We start from the raw sequence: 22,203 nt of genomic DNA, 5'->3' as shown, positions 1-22,203 counted from the left end.
CAAATAGAATCTAAAACTGATTTTTAATTCAATGATGTAATCACATAACTAAATAATAATAATAATGATAATGAATTCAAATACTTAGTCAGTTATTCTTTCGTAAGTTAAACCAAGTATGTGAATACAATATTGTTATGATAGGATTTTGTTTTTTTAAAAAATAATATTAAATATTTTAGTTTTTTGAAAAAAGTAAAAACGTCCTATCATACTTAAGACAAAGTTGTATAATAATAATAATAATAATAATAATAATAATAATAATAATAATAATAATAATAATAATAAAATAATTTCAAATACTAAGTTTTATTTTAACATTCATTTCAAGAATTTCAATTCATTATTATTATTATTATACATATCACTTATAGTATACGAAAAAATGTTAGGATTTTTTCTTATCATAAAAAAATTTAAAATCCTATCATATTGAAATGTATGAAACGAACACAAAACACACACACACACAAATAAAACATTTCACTTTGACTATATATTTGTATTACATTTGATATTACGTTGTTTAGTATAAATGAAAAAAACAAATCAATTTTCTTCTTCTTTATGTAGAGACGTTCACTTCATTGATACCCTCCGAAGGTTGAGTACCGGTTTCCCCCCACCATGCCTGTGTCTTACACTATCAAATAGATAAGCCATAATTGAATCTGAGTTTTTGTTTGCAAAATACTTTCATTTCTAATTTTAATCTTTCACCATCAATGTTTACATCACTGTTCTTATCAAGAGAGACACTTGGAAAGCTGATGTTCATACCATTAATAATCCTCTGTTCATCTACACAGGTATGGATTCCGGCAAGTCCTCTGCATGTAAGACACTGCGATTGTACATGATTACGAATAGTATCTGTACACAAGTCAAAATATTCACGTAGCACAACATTGCAAACTTTACTGTTTTTTCACAGCATGTTCAATACACGGTAATATTTCCAAAAAATAAAACCATCACTTGAAGTTAAGTACACAGTGTTTCGAAGAGCATGAAATGTTCGTTTGTTCTCTAACATAACTAATTTTACACCCATTAGTTTTCGCACCACCAGTTCGTTTTTTCGGCCAAGAGATTTTATAAATGTAATTTCCACTTGAGAATTTAAATAGTCCGTAACAAATGGGGTAAAATGTACAAGTTTCTCCCACTCAGCCACATTTAACTCCACTCCAAACATAAGTCCTTTACCAACACGAATCACTGGCTCAAATGTATCACTATCTAGTCCAATACAAATTAATTTGGTTTCCATTGAATTAAAACCGTATTCCACATTTAACAAGTACTCTTTCTTGGTATCCATAGTTGATGCACAAGCACTCAAAGAAATGTTACTCCAGTAGCTGCTCAACACCGAATAACAACACTATGCATACAGATGACTGCGCATGCATGAAGACGAAGGGGACGAAGAGGAAAGTTCATGTTTCATCTTGTTTGTACATGCTACCATACACTTACGATGAGTAAACCAGTTCAGTAAATTCAAGATCGTGCATGTTACGCCCAGATACATTAATCTTCATTCCTTTATATATTAAACATACATTTCCACTTTGTAAATACGTTGATAATGCACCATTATCTGCTTCCAATTTTTTAGTACAACGTCCTGGTAAAATAACTTTTTCGCCTCCTTCAAATGTCACACATGCCTTCCTACCATATACCGTTGTAAAATCTCACAGTTTACAACACGAAATGGTACTCCAATCTCCAAATCTCGCATTTTTGTAAAGGGTACCATTGATAGCTTATTAAGCTTATCTAATAAACTCATTGACGATGGCATCTTTAAATTTGACGTTTCTTCCTTTGAAACAGCTGCTAACAGAATGATCTACACAAGCACATACGGGGATAAGGCTGTTTCGGTGCAGGATGTTTCGGTGTAGGGCGTTTCAGTGTTGGGTGTTTCGGTATAGGACGTTTCGTTGTACGGGCGTCTCGGTGTAAGGACATTTAGGTGTGAGGCTGGTTCGATGTAAAAGTTCCAATGTTTACACCGAAACGTCCGGCATTCAAAATGAAAATTATTCTTTAAGGAGAAATAAATTCAAGAAAAAAATATAAATTGATAAATAAAATAAAAATTAAATGTTGCAATTCACATACTGTTAGTAAGTAGGTAAGTAAAAGAGTTGATTCCGAATGCTGAGACCCTGTTTGATGTATTTGCTGACTGATTCAGGACTGTTGGAGAACACTCGTAGCAAGGAGAGAGGTGCCTGCAGAGTTCTGGATTGGTGTGACATTGCAGAAATCTACGTTGTTGTTGTGAATTCTCCTATTTCGCTGATGGTGATGTTAACATCAACTCTATTGACCACACAGGTATAAGTATGCATTTTAGACTTTCTTGTGGGTGGTTTTCAGAGGGGGGCTTTGTTCTCATCTGCTATGTCGATTTCTTCTTTTGTAGCCAAAAACGACCATTTAGGTTTCGGCCCGATGTCTAATGGCTGGAACTTCTCTTCGAACGCATCCGTTGCTTCTTTAGATTCGATGACGAAAGAGAAACCCTCAGCATTGGATGTGGGTCGACCTCATAAAGCAGCGTTGGTATTCTTCTGGCATACCTTGTATTATATAATTATCAAAAGCATCTGGCTCATATAAATGGGTGGCCAAAAATTGGTGAAGACGTACTAGAAATATCGTTTGAGTTCAAGTTTTTCTTCAATGTCATTTGTATTGGGTGAAGGGGCAATCCAAATGAAATCGACCAATGATTGTTGCTGGCACAATTTAGTTTTTTATTTATGTTTGTAAAATATTTAGGGAGTTGAAAACTGCCATTAATTTACACATTTTGAACTTTTTAGTGCATTACGTTAAACGCTGTAACTTTTCAGGTTCTAAAGATAATGAGTTCAAACCAAAACTATATGAAAGATAATGGAATGGACAATATTGTATGTTCTGTGCACATTGAAACATGCGTCAGAACGTCGAGAAAAGAAGCTCGGAACAATGAGTTTGGAAACATAGAAATTACAATTTTGGAATGTACATTTTGAAACGAAATAAACGAGACTCATCTTCAATTCTTTGTCTACATAGAAAATAGATAATAGACAACGTTCTAAACAAGTTTCATATCTGAGAACTACATACTTGATTTTTGGAAATTTTTAAACATTGCGAATTCTCGAAAATCGTGTATTTTCACCATCAAATATCTCAGGAAGGACAGAGGTGAAAAATCCCAAATTTGCACAAAATAGGCGACAGTTCTGCAGTAACAAGTGGATAAAATTGCCGAGTAGTGTTGAAGTTATAAGGGTTTTCTTCACTGAAATTTAATATCATTTGGATTGACCCTGAAGTGTTCTTCATTGTTTATGGAGATGTCGCTGGTTGTGTTGTGTAGTGGTATTCTTGTTTCTAGAAGCACTGCTTTCTGTGTTAGATGTTGTAGTCTTAACTGCAGTACTTCTCTTTTCTTCTCTTTTTTTTAACTGTCTTCTTTTGGCTCTTGCACACCATGATTAGCTATTTGTATTAAGTGTGATTTATATAACACTTGTATAGAGAGTATGTGAGGAAGAAGGTGGCTCTGAAAAGTGCCAAAATTTCTGAGGTAGAATTGCCATGTGTATAGAGTCAATGCTCAAAAATATGTGAAATAGTGTGAGGCAAGTTGCACTGAAAAGAACCAGACTTGTGGAAATTAAAACTGAATTCGAACTATGTAGTGGGGTTTCAAGTGGCTCTGAAAAGAGGCAGACTTGTTGGTGTGGTGATTGTATGTGTGTAATCAGTCTGTGGTGTGAGAAGGGGAGCACTTTACGCCAGACTGTCGACAAGGCCTGTACAGCTTGAGAGTCATTGCGAATCTTGACGTCTCTAGGGGCCTATAGCGCTTCATTTCTACACAAGAACTGGCTGTAGTCTGTGCGAGTTCTGGCAGAGATTTTTTTTACGAGTATAATGCACATGGGCGCTTCTGTCCTGAAGCAAATCGTGTACTGTGAGTGGCTTCTGAAGTATTCACCTAATTGGTTGGGGGAGCTACAATATGCTTTGTCCGCCATCTTCCGCGTCTGTTCTCGAAGTGATCACCGTACACATACTGTGTGAACTAATCCTCTTTTGTAGCTACTTATTTCAGTGTTTTATGAGAAGCAAGAATTTATTGACATTTTACAGTTTTGGCCAATTAGAAGCAAGCCTGCAAATACACTGCAAACTTTCGATTCATATATAATTGCTTATGTACAATGTTTAATGAATTAATATTTTAATAGTTTGTATATTAAGCCATAATGAGGCTACTTGATTTATTTTATGAATCTGACTTTTAAAAGGAACTCTAAATTCTATTTTCAATTATATCATTTTTATTCCAGGTGTATTGGCAGTGTGAAGAAAAGGTTATATGTAAAGGAGGAATTCATACCTTAAATGGTATTGTCACAAGACGAGTAAATGAGCATTCTCATGCTCCAAATTCAGCAAATGTGGAGGCAGTCTTTGCATATTCGGCAATGAAGGAGAGAGCTATGAAAACGTCCAAAACTAACCATGCATTTTTTCGTCTGCACTGTCACAAATGAGTGTATTTGCAGCAAATGAACTACCAAAGATCGACAGCATAAAGAGGAGGCTCAGGTAAGATCTATTTTGCTACTTTCTTATATATGTTTGTTGGCTATTAAACTTGTAATGCCATATTGTTAATTTTCTGAAAAATATTTATGTTCAGGGAAAGCATTTATATTTTTATTGTGAGCAGTACTTGAGTTTGTAAATATATTAAATAGATGTGAATTGTGAACGAGATTTCCGGTGAGAGATTCAGTTGGGGAAAATATTGGGAAAATCCCATAACTGTAAAATAATATTGTGAACATATTTGTATTTTTTGCTTATTATTTCTATTGTGTAATTTCTGGGCGGTAAGTTCGGTAAATTGTTGTCCAGCTACTTTGCCAAAACACATGAGGGAAGTTGCTATACCTGAGAAACATCAAGTGACGAAGTCTGGGGATACTTTCTTGTGGTTTGATTCTGGTACAGATGACGATGAACTGTTCTTGATTTTATGAAATAAACGAGGTATGGTGAACGTGGAAAGAACGTCATATTGGTATGCCGATGGAACGCTTAAAGTGGTTCCCCCTCCATTTTTCAACTATATACCATACATGTCAATCATGATTCGGTGGTTATACCGGTATTGTATGCACTACTAAAAAGTAAGACTGAACGAGCCTATACCAGGCCCCTGGAAGCTATCATGCAAATTATTCCATCTGCTGATCCCGAGAACATTATGCTTGATATGGAGATGGCTGCCATAGCTGCTTTCCAGAAAACATTTCAGTGCAAAATTCATACCTACTTTTTTCACCTTACGCAAAATGTCTGGAGGAAGATTCAGACTGAAGGTTTCCAGAGATTATACAATAGTGACACAGAATTCACCATACAGTGCAGAATGATACCTGCCCTTGCATTCGTGCCAGAAGAGGACGTTTCTACTGCTTTTGAAGTTTTATCCGGAAATTTAGAAAACACGTTGCAGCATATACTGGACTACTTTGAAGACTATTATATTGGACGACCGCTTGGGAAAGGAGAACGAAACCCAAGGTAAATGAACCCACACAGCAATGACATATTTTCAAAACATTTCTAAAACGTGCCATCATTTTCCTTCAGAAAATGTATCCTACTTCCCTTAAGGAAATATATCCCATATGTTGTTGAAAACATTTTCCACATAATACTGAAAACATTCTCTGAATATACTCAAAAACGTTTTAGAAATATTTTACACGTCGTTAGAGAAGTTTTCCAAAAAATGTTTCCTGTACGATTTCCAAACATTACTGAAAATGTCTTTGAAACGTTTTATACAATGTTAACGGAATGGTTTTTAAAATGTTTCTCATGGAATATTTTAAAATTATTTACCAGTAACACAGACAATATTTTCCTACATATGCCAAAACATATTTAGTGAATATTTTTTGTACATCCCAGAAAATATTTAGAGAACAGTTTCTGTGCATGACAAAATATTTAGGGAATATTTTCTGTAGATAAAATATTTAAAGAATATTTTCTGTACATGATAGAACCCGAAGCCCATAGGCCAACTCGGTTACTATTGCTGATACGGAAACAAGGTAAGATATAGACGGAAACTTTTAAAATGCAGCAAGTTTTGTATTTATATTAGTATACCGCCCAATAGTAACGAGAAGTACAACGCTGCCACTGTTGGATAACACTGAATGAAAGAAAGTGTGGTTTGAAATTATTTGGATCAAAGGGAACGGAAAGACACAATGAAAAATATAGTGCAAGGCCCAATTTCGCGTCCTTCGTATCTGCTCTTCCCCCCCCCGCAACACCGTGGTTGCTACGCCACTGGCGTAGATATTGCATTTACATGTTTATCCTTCACTGTGTCTCCTTTCAATTCTTCTCGGTGTAGCTAATTTTAAACCACACATTCTTTCATTCGTGTAGCCCAACATGATGTATGGTAACGCATTTTCTTTATTGAGCGGTACACTAGTACAAAAACAAAAGTGTTGCTGGAATTTAAAAATGTCCTTACATATCTTACCTTGTTTTCATATCTGCAATAGTAACCGAGTTGGCCTATGGGCTCCGGCCTTTTTGCGTCACTCTGTATATATAATGGCTTCTTGCTGGGAACAGATAGTGGGTCGAAAACAAGGCGGCCAAACTGTGACATAGCAGCTGGAAGAAAACATAATATTCTTCTGTCCAATTTTACCTGCTTAGACGCCTTTGCCTCACTCTGTCTTCATGACGAGAAACCATTGCGGCCCACAGACTCAGACAAAAATAATAATAATAATAATAATAATAATAATAATAATAATAATAATAATAATAATAATAATAATAATAATAATCAGTGTAAATTGTAAGTACATAATGTTAGCTTGTTCTCATAATTTTAAGCATTTTTTTTTACTCAAAATCTTATTTACACAAATGGTTTCTGGGTGTTCCACTGGTGCTAGTGGTATGTGGCCGCGCCGTGCATATATGTTGGGATGTCTTACGTGACTTACGAGATTCAAACTGGATATCAGTGTGTTCACATTCGTCGCCTGCCAGTTTTGAAAGCGGTTGTATTGGATCAATTAAAAAAAGACGAAAAGGATTTAGGTTTAGACATCCAATTCAAGAAACAATTGTTGGCAATTCTTTTCCTATATTAAAAATACTAAATCCAATATAGCCGCTTTGAAAACTGGCACGCGATGATTGTGAAGACTAATTTGCAGTCTGAACCTTGCAATATGACATAAGACACCCCAACATACATAGACGGCGTGACCACATAGCAGTATTAGCAGTGGAACACCCAGAAGCATTCTGTGTGTAAATAAGATTTTGAGTTAATAATAATAATAATAATAAAAGCAGCTTAAAATTATGACAGCAAGCTAACATTATGTAGTTATAATTTACACTATCCACTATAATAAATACACATCTATATAAGTTTATATCGGTTAGTAGTTAAATAAAAATAGAAATGTACACTATTCTGGCTTTATTTATTTAAATTCTCTTCAGCAGCATCTTCATGCTGCTCGTATATTTGTTTCTATACATTAAGAACAATCTTCTCAAATATCAGAAATTCATATTTTAACTTGTAAACACTTGTTCTAGAAAATTATGTCACTGACACTAATTAAATAAAAATCAACAACAATATTTAATGTATGTTGCTGAAAATATGTTCTACAAATCTACGGCGCATGGGGAATAGATCGTTTCACGAAATGTCACTTTTTTGCTACTTTCAAGAAATATCACATTGCTGAATAATTAGAAATACTTATTTGCTTCTGTATAATCTCACTTTTGATTACCACAACTAACTCTAATTTCGACGCTGCGAATTGTCAGTTCAAGTTCTGTGGAACTGCAGCTGAATTCTTAATTGATCTTCTTGTTCGTCTCTGTATGGCATGTTGGAGCCAAATCCCAATAATCTACGCGATCTCATCGTTAGTTACGTTTCTCTCGTGTTGCAGTTTTTGAAAATAAAAATAATAGGCAGTGTTTAATAACATAATAACAGCAGGGAATGATTAGAAATCAATAATTACATCTTAAACTTACAAAAATATTTTAAATGTTTGTGTAGTTCCTACAGCAGCTTGTGAAGACAATACTGTGTTACAAAAGTAACATCCTGAAGAAAATGTAAAGGACAAGGAAGACAACAGCTAAAGCTGAAAGTGACATACCTCAGACTGTAGCTTAATTACTGACGTTGTAACATGTTGAAGCGGTCGCACATTTATTTTTAAAAAGTATAGCATCTTATAAATATTAAACCTAATATTAAAAGTAATAATAATTTGAAAACATGTGGCAGCATTTGAGTTGATGAAGAACTAGCGTCTCATTCTGAAGGCTCCGATCTCTAATCTGGGCCCGATCATTCTTTTTCCCTCAGTCGCACCAGATGAATGCCAAGATGGTTACTGAGGCTTTGATGACCGCTACCTTGCTCGATTTCTTTGCCACGGAGCAGGCCATACATATTACTTTGCCTTATACAAATGAATAATTTTGATAATGTAGGAATTAATCGTGAAATGCTCAAGAAAACTACCAACATGACAGAACAATTCAGTAAAAGGATGAACTATATTTTATACATATTCAGCTCTCTCTTCCATGGACACTTAAATGTAACGTGTCACTTGAGGACAGGAAAATTGCACATTTTCCTAAAATAAGGTTGCAGTATATGCTTTTGGGAAATAAAGTTTACAGGAAGATGATTCTGAGAAGTATTCATGGCACAATAGGAAGTATTTAAAGCGAAGAAATAAAAAGGGCACCAGAATGTTTCCTTTTTTATTTTTTTTACAATATTTTAAACATAGTGTATCCCTCTTCAAATGACAACTTCTATATTTTTTCCACTTTGAAAATGAGATTAAAGAACAGTAAGCAGAGTTTCTTACCTATTATTGCGTTGGTGATTAACGAGGAAAGCTCTTTCCTTTTGCACCGTGCCAATTAAATTGCTCAGCTATTGCACTTGTCTTTTTCATGATGTTTCTTGTGATGGCTTCTAAGCTGTGACCTCCCAGTTTTTCATTTCTTAGACCTGTAATGAAATACACATTAAGCACTCAAGTAATAGTAATGGAAATTTAGAGCATACAATTGGTGCCCTTAAACAAATCACATTGATTTTAGACGACAGTGTCACAGAGTCAGTTGCAATTGGCGCATCCTCAAAAATTAATATTTGCACTGACGTTTTATTTTTCCAATAAAAGAAAAGTTACATACTAATTTTCAAGCAGTTTTACAGGGTTGGCAAAACCATGGTTTTTATTGAAAAAAACATTTTTTTTGTTTAAATAATTTACTCTATGTATTTGTATTAAATATGGACAGAAATTAATTTGTTTCGTCTTGGTGTTATTATGCAACAACAAGGTTATGCTGAAAGGGAATCCAAACCGCTTCTCGGCTTACATCTAAGAGAAATTGTCCATTTCGACACGAAACCGGGACTAATTGGTCACAAGTGAGATTGTCGACTCACTCACGAAGGACTCCTGATAAAATTCCTTATACTGATCTTTACATAGGCCTAGTTGTTAATATAATTGTCAAGAGTCATTTCAGAAGGACAAAAATATAAGTAGTTACAGAAGTAAAAACATTATACAGAATTACATATAAAACGGGAAAGTCCCGCCTTAGAAATTAAGAAAATCCCATTATTAGTTTAAATGTATTTGTATGTAAAATTTTAAGGTCAACGTATCATATTAAATGACAAATTTGTTATGTAGATAACATTCAACAAAATTAAAATAAAGTCGAATCCAAGCTGATGGTGGAAGCTACGTAGGCAGTTGATACATTTTGCCAATTTCTATCAATATATTTAAGCAACCTTGGCTTCTTTATAAAACAACAGGCATTCAGGCAAGTAGAAATATACAATTTGGTTTCGTTTCGTATGTTTAGGCTTAACATCCTTATGAAATACCAAAGTTATCACGGAGAAGACTTTCGCTTAAAGGCATATCTCGAATCGCTACTTGGTTAACACTTGAAAGATGGGTTGTAGTTCGACCGAGAATTGAACACGGGACACCTTGATTAAAAGGTGAAAAGTAGATAAACGTAATGCAGATGGTGTGATATGTGGTGACGTCACCATGAATTTCACACGATTTAAAGCATTTTTCGTTCTTTTTTCTTTTTTGTTTTAAACCTTTTTTTGAAAGAAAAAAAAACAGCTGTATAAACCAGCCAACCCTGCCGTTGTAAATTAGAAATTGATGAAAGCAACGTATCTATAAAAAATATTACGAAATCTACAGGAAGACGAGGAATAATTTAACAGTTTCAGAATATACACGGTAGTTGTAAAGTCAATACCTATTTTTAATCTAGATTATCGTAGAAACTAGCATCAGCTTAGCTGGCGTGTGATACTGTTAACATTTTAGAAGTTGTGGAAAATGCGGGTGCATAATCTTACGTTGAAATGTAACTTAATAACAAAATGGTGCACTCTAATAATGTATTCGATGAAAATAAAACTGTGATGGGTTGTTTATTTTTAGAAATATTCATTGTTACAAATAAGAACTGACTTTACACCCACGCTGTATTCAGGAAGTAGAAATGCAGAAAACAAACTATTCGCGAACATGGATGAGAGATACTTTCCAGCATGCATTGTTTAACAAGTCACGTATTTCCAAATTACTTCCAAAGCAAAGCCTACACGAAGTTGTTCTATCAGAATTCATAAATATCAAATTCTGCGGAGAATTGTAGGCACTATAACGTCAGCAACCTATATTAATTAGGTTGATTAGCATTGATCACAGATTGAAAATATCATGTATAACTCAAGAAGCAGGTACTTGTACATGGAAATTAAGATGAAATGAAACATTTAGTTTAACCTCCCACGTTTATGCATCCAGGGTGAGACGCTGATGATAACAAATGAATGAAATAGTGGAATAAAGTAAGTGGGAAGAAACGAAACAGCCCCGAGAAAACACACGCACACGGTTTGTCTACCACAAAGCCCGCTTGACGCTAGCTGGCCCGCTTGACCCCATGCAGCAGACATGAACTACGTACTTTTTAAACGTTTCAACTAGTTCTAAACGTACTCGCTTCACTGTCAGACCAACAATTGAGCCACGGAATTTTCAAAAACTCTCGGACACGTGTCTACTAACTTTTACCACCAATCTCCCTTAGCCTTATAGACATAATCGTGGGACGTTAAACTGAAAGATTTCATTTTCATTTCATTTCATGATTTTTACCACCTCCATTCTCCCTCCATCGCCGTCAGCACCTTTTTCTTCCCTTCTAGGACATACATTTAAATAAGAAAGCTTAATTACTTATCTAATTATTTTAAATTAGAAGTTCATGTTTCTAACCTTCAAACCAAAACTTTTTTTCATTTGTCCCTCTTTTCTTCAAATTTTTACTAAAATATCAAAAATCAGTGAAACACGTACAAATTATTTTGAATGAGGAGCCTAAATACAAAGCACCAAGTTTCTAAGCTTAAGGGATTCGGAGATGTGGCCATCTTATTAAAATGCTTTTCACCCCTTTCAGCGTATCCGCCCTATTTCTTCCATTCTAAGTTGTCAAAATAATAATAATAATAATAATTAAAAACTGAAATACGTGTCTAATTATGTTAAATGATGAGTCCGAATTCCAAACTCCATGTTAATAACCTTCAAATCTTCCGGGATATCGACATTTGATTATAATAATTGCAAACCCATCCCCTGTTTTTCATTTTCCCCTCTTATCTTCCCATTTTTACTAAAATATCAAAAAACCCTTAAAAACGTATCAAATTATTTTAAATGAGAAGTCCAAATAAAACTTCGAGCATCTAAGCCTAAGACATTCAGAGATATGGCCACTTCATTAAAGTACTTCCAATTCCTTATTCCCCCTTTCACCTAGAATTTCCAAAAAATCTTCCTTAGTGGTACCAAATCCTATGTACTTTCGAAATTTCAAGTTTTTAAATTAATCGGCTTGGCTTGTGCGAGGATCAGTCAGTCGTCACTCAGACCTTTAAATTTTAGGTGCTGGATTACTTTCGGCGCACCACATTTTGGAAGATATGCAGGTAAAATTCAAAACTATGCATGAAAAGACACACAAAAAATATATTTCTGCAGGCGATAGAATTCAATTCAAAGTAATATACATGTATTTTAGGTTTATAAGTGAAGCGTTACAAGTGTAAAATAATTACAAATGCTTTACGATGGATAAAATACGTAAGTGCATATGAAAGACAACTGTATAAGATACTATTTTCCACCGGCGCCGTATTCCTACACATTGTACAGAAGCTGTATTTTATATTTACAAGAGAAGCACTACTAGTATGACTTTTGGTTGGTTTTTATTCTTGGCACTGTATTTCTTCTCGAACTTCTTTTAAACCTCTATTTAAATTTCTTGAAGTCTTATCTCTTCCATGTTTATATATATATATATATATATATATATATATATATATATATGAACTTCTAAAATTTGTAAAAAAGATAAATAGATAGGTATAACAAGCAATTTCCGGTTGAACTCAGATATTCATATGCATAATACAAGACAAGCGCCGGATCTTAATGTAGTCTTCACGTTTAAAAGTGCATAAGAATAGTACATTTCCTATGGCAGTGAATATTTATAACAAGTTTCCTTCCACTTTAAAAAACAAAACATCCGGCTTCAATAAAGCAATCAAGTACTAACTATTCGAGCACTGCTTCTATTCTGTAGGAAAATATCTAGCAAATCCATAATCACTTATATTAAAAATGTCTGTTGTAAATAAGGATTAAAGTGTATATATATTTTTGCATATGTATAATGTAACTCTTTATTAATTGCTATATTGTTTTATATCGTTGTATGTAAATTAGAATAATGAAAAATTGTACCTCTTTTACTTAAATTGACGCTATTTTACTATTAGATGTAGATTTAAATGTATAAATATGTACACATTCAATGTTCTTGTGACGTGACCAACTCATACGTTCACGTTGTGAACAATTTGTATGGAAACGTGTGAAAACAAATACAATACAATGAGGGTATGAAAAACCCGGACTTTTTTGAAAAAGCCCAACACACCTGGACCCATATGGGGCTTTTCGGATATTTTCGGGTTTAATTGAGGTTTTTAAAAAAATAGTTCAATGCCGTTAGGGTAAAAGTGTTAGAATGTGATTTATATTTCAAGATTATGATTGTCGCACTTGCAACAATTTTCCATTCACTGAGTTAATTTAGAGATTCTTGCGCTTCTACTCTGAAAATTTCAACTTGAAAAACTGAAAATTGCGGCATGGATACCCGCCATTTTGAAATTTTAGGTTGGTATGCCGCCAAAATCTGAACATGAAATTTAGTTTGTCTCGTACTTGTACCCTAAAAATTTAAACTTAAAAGACGGAAAGTGGTACCCTGTTGTACGTGTGGTACAGGCAGACGAACGAACAAATATAGAACGAATCAGCCTAATACCCTCACTGACATTCGCCAATATGAACACCAAATATATTAATTGAAAACAAATATATTAATTTAATTTAGAACAAATCAATCTATAACTCATGTTTTATAAAATAAATGTCTCAAAATGTCTTAAATAAAATTAAATATTTTCTAGCGTAAAATAAATGGTTCTATTGTTGAAGTTCACTTCCGATACTTTGTGCGTTCAATTACGGGAATTTCCCGAGCACTTGTTGCAAGACCGTTCTCCCAGAAAATTAATTTAAAACAATTAACATATATGCAATGTGTTTCAAAACAACACCGACATCGCTTTGGGAGGTGATACCTGACACCAACGTAAGACAAAAAGTATAGATCAACCTAGGTGAACAAATGCTTCCTTTCGGAGTTATAAGCTGCAGAAAACATGAACAAGAGATAGTTGGCCAGTACTCCAAAAGCAAGGCTAACTCTATAGAAATTGTTGCGTGAGTACCGCAGGATTCTGAAACGTGTATTTTTGGAGAGTGGACATCTCACTTTTTAATGCTAACTCTATAGAAATTTTTGCGTGAGTACCGCAGGATTCTGAAACGTGTATTTTTGGAGAGTGCACATCTAAGTTTTTAAGTGAAGTCTCGACATGACTACGGTAGGTCCCATAGTTTTGGCGATATAGACCTTTAATGTTCATATTTTCGGCAGCCTACAAGTCCGAAAGGAAGCAATTGTGCACCCAGGTTGGTCTATACTTTTTGTCTTGTCTTGGTGTCAAGAATCATCTCAAAAACGTTGTCGGTGTTGTTTTAAAACACACTGTATAATTCAACTTCATAAAGTAAATGTTTCAATATGTCTTAAATGAAACTAAATATCTTACAGCGTAAAATAAAGTTTTATTAGGGACGCGGTGGCTCAGTGATAAAGCGTTCACCTCCGGTGCTTGGGGTCCCTGATTCGATTCCAGCTCACACCGTGTCGACTTCTTGGTGGATAAACACCGTGCTCGTGAGTTTTCTCCGGTTCTTCCGTTTCCTCCCCCTTGGTTCATTCTACCATTTCATTCATTTCTCATAATCACGGTCTCCTTTAGCCTAACAGGCATAATTGTGGGACGTAAAACTGAAAGATTTCATTTCATTTTTTTAAAAATAGATTTATTGTTGAAGTATTCAGTTCCGATGCTTTGTGCGTTTAATTGCGGGAATTTCCCGAGCACTTCTTTCGCGACGAAGGTTTATTATTACTTTTCGAAAATGCAAGCTTTCTTTATTGTACATCGAAACTTCCACTAGTACAAAGTTTGAATTCAGCACTTGAAATAGTAAGCGTTACGCACTTTTCGAAACTCCGAGCATTAAGATTCTTAAATTTGACACGAATTTTTACGCTATTGCTGGTGTTGATTCTACAGAAAGCTTATTTGAAAAGTAGCAACAAATAACTAAACTAAACTTGTTGGAAAACAAAACTCTACTGAAGAATACTAGTGTTACCATCAAAGATTATAAAAAATAATACTAATAGTTTTATTAATACACTACATATTTACTAGTACTACCAGCACCTATGGCCCTAAACCCATCAGATGTATGAGTGATAATGTCCTTCGGCGTCGCCGAGTAAGCGAGCACACTATTCACGGAATGTATTTTCTAAAATATAAAATTGCATATTTTACTTCAAATAGGATATAAGCACATTCCATAAATTAATTTGTTCTATAATTATCTCAATCTAAGGTACGGCTTTTTTAAATGCATTCAGTGCATTCAGAACTTTATAAAGGCCTTACTTTGGATGTTGTTGAACGTGAAAGCACCTAATTTGCCCAAGGAAAGTCCAAAATCTGATACAAATCACTTCCAATGTGAACACTTTAATTGCACCAATAATATACTAACGAAAATCTCGAAAACCCAGGTGGGTCCAACCCTCAAAAACCCAGTGTTTTTTTCCGGTCTGGGCCCACTTGGGCAAACTCTGAATACAATACAATACAATACAAGAATAATTGTAATTTTTCGGCAAATCTAGTCTGATGGCCCTCCATGAATTTTATATATGCTAGGTGAAATATTTACATTCGTCTGCCGCAAATCATTTAAGAGATAATAATAAAATTAGCCAAAGAATTATAATTTTTCAACAAATATTTCGAGCGGCACGCCAATAGTAAACCTGCACACAGAATTAGGCAATACTCGTGCAGGCTGTTCTACCAAATTTTGACGCATTTCTTGTATCTTCCGGTTTCTTTTTGCAGAACATGCACTAAATAAAAAATTTTTAAGTTTAACGTCCCACAGTTATGCCGCTTAGGCTAAAGAAGACGGTGATAATGAGAAATTAGTGAAATGAAGAAAGTGAGGGGAAACGGGAGAACCCCGAGAAAACCCACGAGCACGATGTTTGTTCACCACAAAGTCGACACGGCACGAGCTGGCATCGAACCAGGGACTCCAAGCACCGGAGGTGAATGCTCTACCACCAGGCAACCACGCCCCCTATGCACTTAATGAGGAGCTCTATAAGAAAAAGCGAAACAACTTGTGTTAGGTGACCAGTAAAAAACAAGAACGCTATTTAACCGAGTCAGGGCAGAAGCACAGCAAGGGGCCCGAGCGTAGGGAGCAAGCACATCAGCGACAGGGCAGTAGGGGTACGCATACAAGAGGATGGTCATTTACAATCTTTGTAAATATTATTATCTTCAAAAACACTTAATTTCGATCCTTTAAAAAAACACCTTTCACAGCTAATACACGTGTGTTACACCCTTTTTCTTTCTCCCCTTTACGACTGAAAATAGTGTATGTAGGGCCATTGCCTCTGTTCTGAATTTTTCTTCGTGAATACATCTTTTCCACACTTTGCGCAGTTGATTTTACGGGCTTCACCATACCATGACTCTGCAGAAACTTTATAATCCTTCTCTCTTTATTACACAATTTTCTATATTAAAAGAAATAAAATCACATTACGGCCATCGCAGATGTTCACAACTGACGTATGAACCGGAAATACACGCCGCTTACTTCTACTTTATTTGCATTCAAAATCCATTTCAATAAGCTGTGCAATGACAGAAATAACTTATATTCACACTCTTATTCCTTCACGAAAAATATTTCACATTTTACCTACAAATTTTGTTCTCGGTGTAAACGTCTGCTCGAGTGAACCCCACAATTATTATAACCCAGTGGTGTATTTAAGGGGGGCTTCCGGGTTTAAGCACATTTAATTGTACTTACGATATTAAAGTAAATAAATTATCTTGCAGAATTTTCTCATCTCCAGGAACAAAGTTAGCCAAGCCTCTCTCCCCTAAAAAAATCGTGAATACGTCATTAAAATGGTAATATACGCGCAATTATCCCGTCATCAAAAAAGAAGAGTACGTGCCTGCTCCCTTCGGAAGCACAACCCTTGGCCCCCCACCTTCACCCTCCATGACTCGGTTAGATGGCATTCCTACTTTTTAGTAGCCCCCTAGCAGAGATTGATTTCTATTTTTTGTACTGTACTTTTTATCCACACATCAGGACTCAGTATAAATACGCAAATCGTAAAAGAATTGTAACTTTTCGACAATTAATTCTGACGGTCCCCTTGAATTTTACCTATGCCAAGTGAAAAATTTATACTTCGCTTGGCGAAAACCATTTAATACACAAGAAAGAAAGTAACGAAAGACTTATATTTCACTAAGTATTTCGAGCAGTGTTTCTTCCAGACCTGTTTTTGGGAGGGCAGTGCCCCCCCCCGGAGCAGACCAAAACAATACGTTTATAATAATAACTAGAATAGTATTAGCAATGCCCCTGGAACATTACTTTTGAAAGAAACACAGTTTTCGAGTGGCAAGCCAGAAGTAAAACTACACGCAGAATTATTATAACCTGTCATTAAAATGGCAGTATACGCCTGGTAACTCTTTACTTTGGGTAAGGCAGTAACATTATAAAGTACAACTATCCGAGCGAGCGTTAGCGAGTGAAGGCGGGTTAGAGCACCGGCAGTGCACGTTGTTTTCTGTCTTTCCTTCTTGGGAACTATAACTAAGTGAAGAAAAGGTTCAGATGAATTGGTTATTGCCCACATCTTTTCCCTTTGTAAAGCATCCACTCGCTCCTGCTGTCCTCCAACTTCACCCTGCTCTGATTCAGATAGTATTGGTGTTGGAGGGTTCTAAAACAGGTCCCTATATAGATTTAATAATTTTTTTTCCTGTACCAAAGTAAAATGTTTACTTCACATAGTATTGCCGAGCGAGCGTTAGCAAGTGAAAGCTGGTTAGAGCCCCGCAGAGAACGTTGATTTCTGTCTACATTACAGATAAATGGGAAGAGAGACCTGTGATCTAAAGCCCTGCCTATTGGTGCTTTTTAGTGGCCACGTAGTAGAGGCTGATTCGTATTTTTTACACTGTATACGCAAAACATAAAATAACTGTAATTTTTCGACAATTACTATAAGGGGAATGGGATTCGATACTCGTTTGTTCCAGTTCGATTAGACCAACTGATAATAATATTATCGGAATCCGAACCTTGAATCTCTTGAGGAGTCTTCCTAAGAACATCATTCAATTGCACAACTTAATGAATTATAGTCAGGAACTGGTAGCGAAACAAATAACACCACTTCCACGTTCCAGGGTTCGAGTCCCTGTTCGGGAGCCATTTATAAGGGGAATGGTATTCGATACTCGTTTGTTCCAGTTGGATTAGACCAACTGATAATAATATTATCGGAATCCGAACCTTGGATTTCTTGAGGAGTCTTCCTAAGAACATTATTCAATTGCACAACTTAATGAATTATAGTCAGGAACTGGTAGCGAAACAAATATCGCCACTTCCACGGTCTTAGGATTCGGGCGTTAAACATATCAGAGGCATATGCCGTATACCCACCGTCGCTGGTACGTCAGCTCCAAGATACTCCGGTCAATACCTGTAAAAGAATACAAGTGGGACAGCAATGCATGATTTACGCCAGATGGATAGTGGGAGACAAAAGTAATGTTTGCCCTCCACTGATTAGAAATAATTTACCTGTTTAAATCTACTCTAAGCCATGTACACTATTAGAAGGTAATATCCTCCATTTGCTGAGAAAGAAACAATAGAAATCGCACACTTTGAAATTATTAAAGATTAATTTTCATTGCGTATTAAAGAAAGAACTATTTTGCAATACATTTATATTTAACTTTTAACTTGAATGAAAATAAAGCATTTACATACGTATAAGAACACAAAACACAAGATTTCACTTAAAAAAAGATGGCCAATCACTGTGGTATACGAACCGATACGATACCGAAATAATACGCGAAGTTTACGACCGAACGAATATGATGAATCGGTTAGTGACTATGCAGTTCACTATAAACACTTCACTTCCATTAGGCTGCAAGGGATTGCAACTGATTATTTTCCATTGTTTTATCTTGTGGTTTTCGTAGTCTGTCCGGTTAAAGTCTAGTGTTACGTTGCTGAAGTCATTTTGTGATGCTTTAATAATTTAAACACTATAATTTTAGAGACTCTTCTAATCTTGGTGGAAACAAATACTTGATACACTCAATTCATGTAGTAACTTTCTGGACTCTCTCTTTTTGAGAACAACTGTAGAACGTTTTTTGCTTGTTCTCAAGGTACAAACGTTCTCACCATCCCATCTTGAAAGAAGGAAGTCCTCTTCCCGGTCCTCTTCCTGCGTCGCATATTTGCCAGTTAGCAGCGCAAGAATACACTGACAAAACTAAAATATAGTTCGTAGAAAACATTTAGTTTTTGCCTTATTATATTGTTAATAATATATAAAGAATGGTTCATAGGTTAATAGAAATCACATTAAAAACACTGATTATTCCAATAAGTTATGGAACTGACGATTATTGATAGTTTTCACATTGTCACGTAAAAATCTGTCATCGTCATGAGAGTTCACTGCATGGGCGTTCAAAACGAGAGTAGCTAAATTCCTCCTCCAAATATGAGCTGACGGGAGGAAGCGAGACTGTCTGAAAAAGTGAGGCACCTTTTGGGTGACAAATTCTTAAGCATTGTTCTCCTCCAACTGTTAGCTGATTGCGTTATATTTCTAAGAATTGACGCTGGGGAAATACGAGGGTTGATTTAAAATGTCAAGCCAATCCATATTACTTCTGACGCTCCCTTTGAATTTAATCTATGCCATGTGACGTATTTCAAATCACCTATCGAAAATCAATTAGGAGACAATAAAAAGAAAATTATTAATATAATCCATTTTTCAGCAATTGTTTCGAATGGTGAGCCAAAAGAAACCTGCACGGTATTTTATATATAAACATAAAAAGTGGAAATCTAGCCTCCCACAACCTTTATTAATTTGTAAACATAAATTTGTCATAACTTTTAGAGACAATAAAGCTAAATTATTTTATGTAATCTTCTACTTACCGACTTTTCTTGTAAGTTCTTGTCACTTCACAGAGACAGATTCATTTTCTGTGGTTGTAACTTGCCTTAGCGAAGATCGCTCTTCCGGCAATTCTAGACGGTATGATCAAAAGAAAAAGATGAGGAATTAAGATGAATCTTTGGAGATGCTTATAAGATGCTAAATCACGTAGATCTTTGTAAATAAAGATAATAGGCAGTAAGAACAGGTGGGGATAACGTGACAGAGACAGACCAACATTCAAATTCAACATATCGCGCCAGGAATGCTCGTACTTTAGATAAACAAATGACGGTTGATGTAGCGATGCTATTTTTCAATCTCAAATAAATGCCTTGTCACACAGGATATTATAAATTTCAAATTTTTAACAAATATATTTATTTGATGCTGCTATAATTAGTATAATGATTGGTAATAATGCTACTACGATACTCTTGGGAGAGACTTTATTCAACATTCGATAAAATATTCTGGAAATAATTCTAAAATATTGCATGAAAATATTTCATTTAAGTTACAGAACAAGGTAACAAAAACATTTCCATACAAAATTAATAGGCGTTTTAAAAATATTTCTCATATTACGAACGAATTTATTTTTAAAATATTCGAAATATTTTAAATATTATATTTCATGTGTTTTCTTGTAAGAATAGAAAAGATTGCATATGACATGTTGCAAAACATTTTATTGTGTTCACAGGCCTATTCTGTTTTCTTTATCATGTATGCCCTATGTAAAACATATTTAGTGTTACTTCGAAAACATTTTCTCTCTCAACTAGGGGTAAAATGTGCGGGAGGAAGCCGCCGCCATCTGGAAAAAATATGTACGGCGTCTCCCCAGTTCCTAAAAAAAAGATACAATGGTCAAAGATAGTCAGGGGCAACGGCGTGACGTTATCCGCTACCTACCATCCTCCCACCTTTTCAGATTCACTTTTACCACTGCTCTCAACATCGAAAACATATTACATTACATTCAACACAATATTTCTATTACAATTTGTGAAAATTTTCCTTACATTATTTTCCCACTAACGTTCTAAAAATGCACATCCTGTCAGTAGCGTATTTACGATTTTGTTTCGTGAAGGAAATTTTTGCTAACTTTATTCCTGGAAATGTGAAAATTGTGCAGGATATTTCATTTACTTTAATATAGTAAAACGAATTTCGGTGGGGCTTAACCCCGGAAAGCTTATTTAACTCCACTGCTTCCTGTAATTAATTAAATGTTCTCCAAACAAATTTTAAAAGATATTTCCGGCAAATATTTGGGATACTTCTCAGATCTAACAACGAATATGTTTTCTCCAGTAACGGAAAAGTATATTCTGGAAACAATGTAAAAATGTTTCTATAATAGACCTATATCAGAAAATGTTGTTCACTAAAGACACAAAATATTTTCCAAAACAGATTGAAAAACATTTTTCTATTCATTTTTAATGTTTCCTTTTATCTGTTTTAAAGTTTTATATTCAAAATTTGATAAAATATTCTGGAAATAATACTAAAATATCATACGAAAATATTTCATTTAAGTTATAGGAGAAGATTACCAAAATACTTTTGTAAAAATTAAGTAAAACTTTTTAAAACATTTCTAAAAAACATTTCTTATATTATGAAATAATTTATTTTTAAAATATTCTAAATGTTTTTGTAATATATATTTAATACGTTTTCTCGTAAAAGTAGAAAATATTGCAAATAACGTATTAGAAAACATTTTTAAATATGTGGAGTATATTTCGTTTCATTGTTTTCCGTATCACATATGGAAAACATTTTTAGTATCATTTCAAAAATATTTCCATTCTCAACAGTGAAAACAAATTAGATCCAAAACAATATTTGTAATATATTTTGTGAATATTTTCCTGGATTTACTTTCCGGCAAGCATTCTCAAAATGTACTCCAGGTAATTTCTGAAATGTTTTACAAACATTTTTGGGAAAATATTTTCGGGAAATATTCGGAATACATTGGGGAAACCAGCATGGAAATGTCCAGAGAAGGAAAATCTTTTTGGAAACCAAGGAAAATGTTTTCTTTTGATTGAGGAAATATTCCTTGCTGTATGGGAATGTGTAAGTGTAGTCTACATAAATTAATTGTCACATTTTTGTTCGATTTCTTCTTTCACTGAAGGA

Source organism: Thermobia domestica, chromosome 7 (assembly GCF_964235325.1).
Source record: "Thermobia domestica chromosome 7, izTheDome1.hap1.1, whole genome shotgun sequence".
Classification (NCBI taxonomy): Eukaryota; Metazoa; Arthropoda; class Insecta; order Zygentoma; family Lepismatidae; genus Thermobia; species Thermobia domestica.
Note: the sequence above shows the minus strand (reverse complement) of the source record.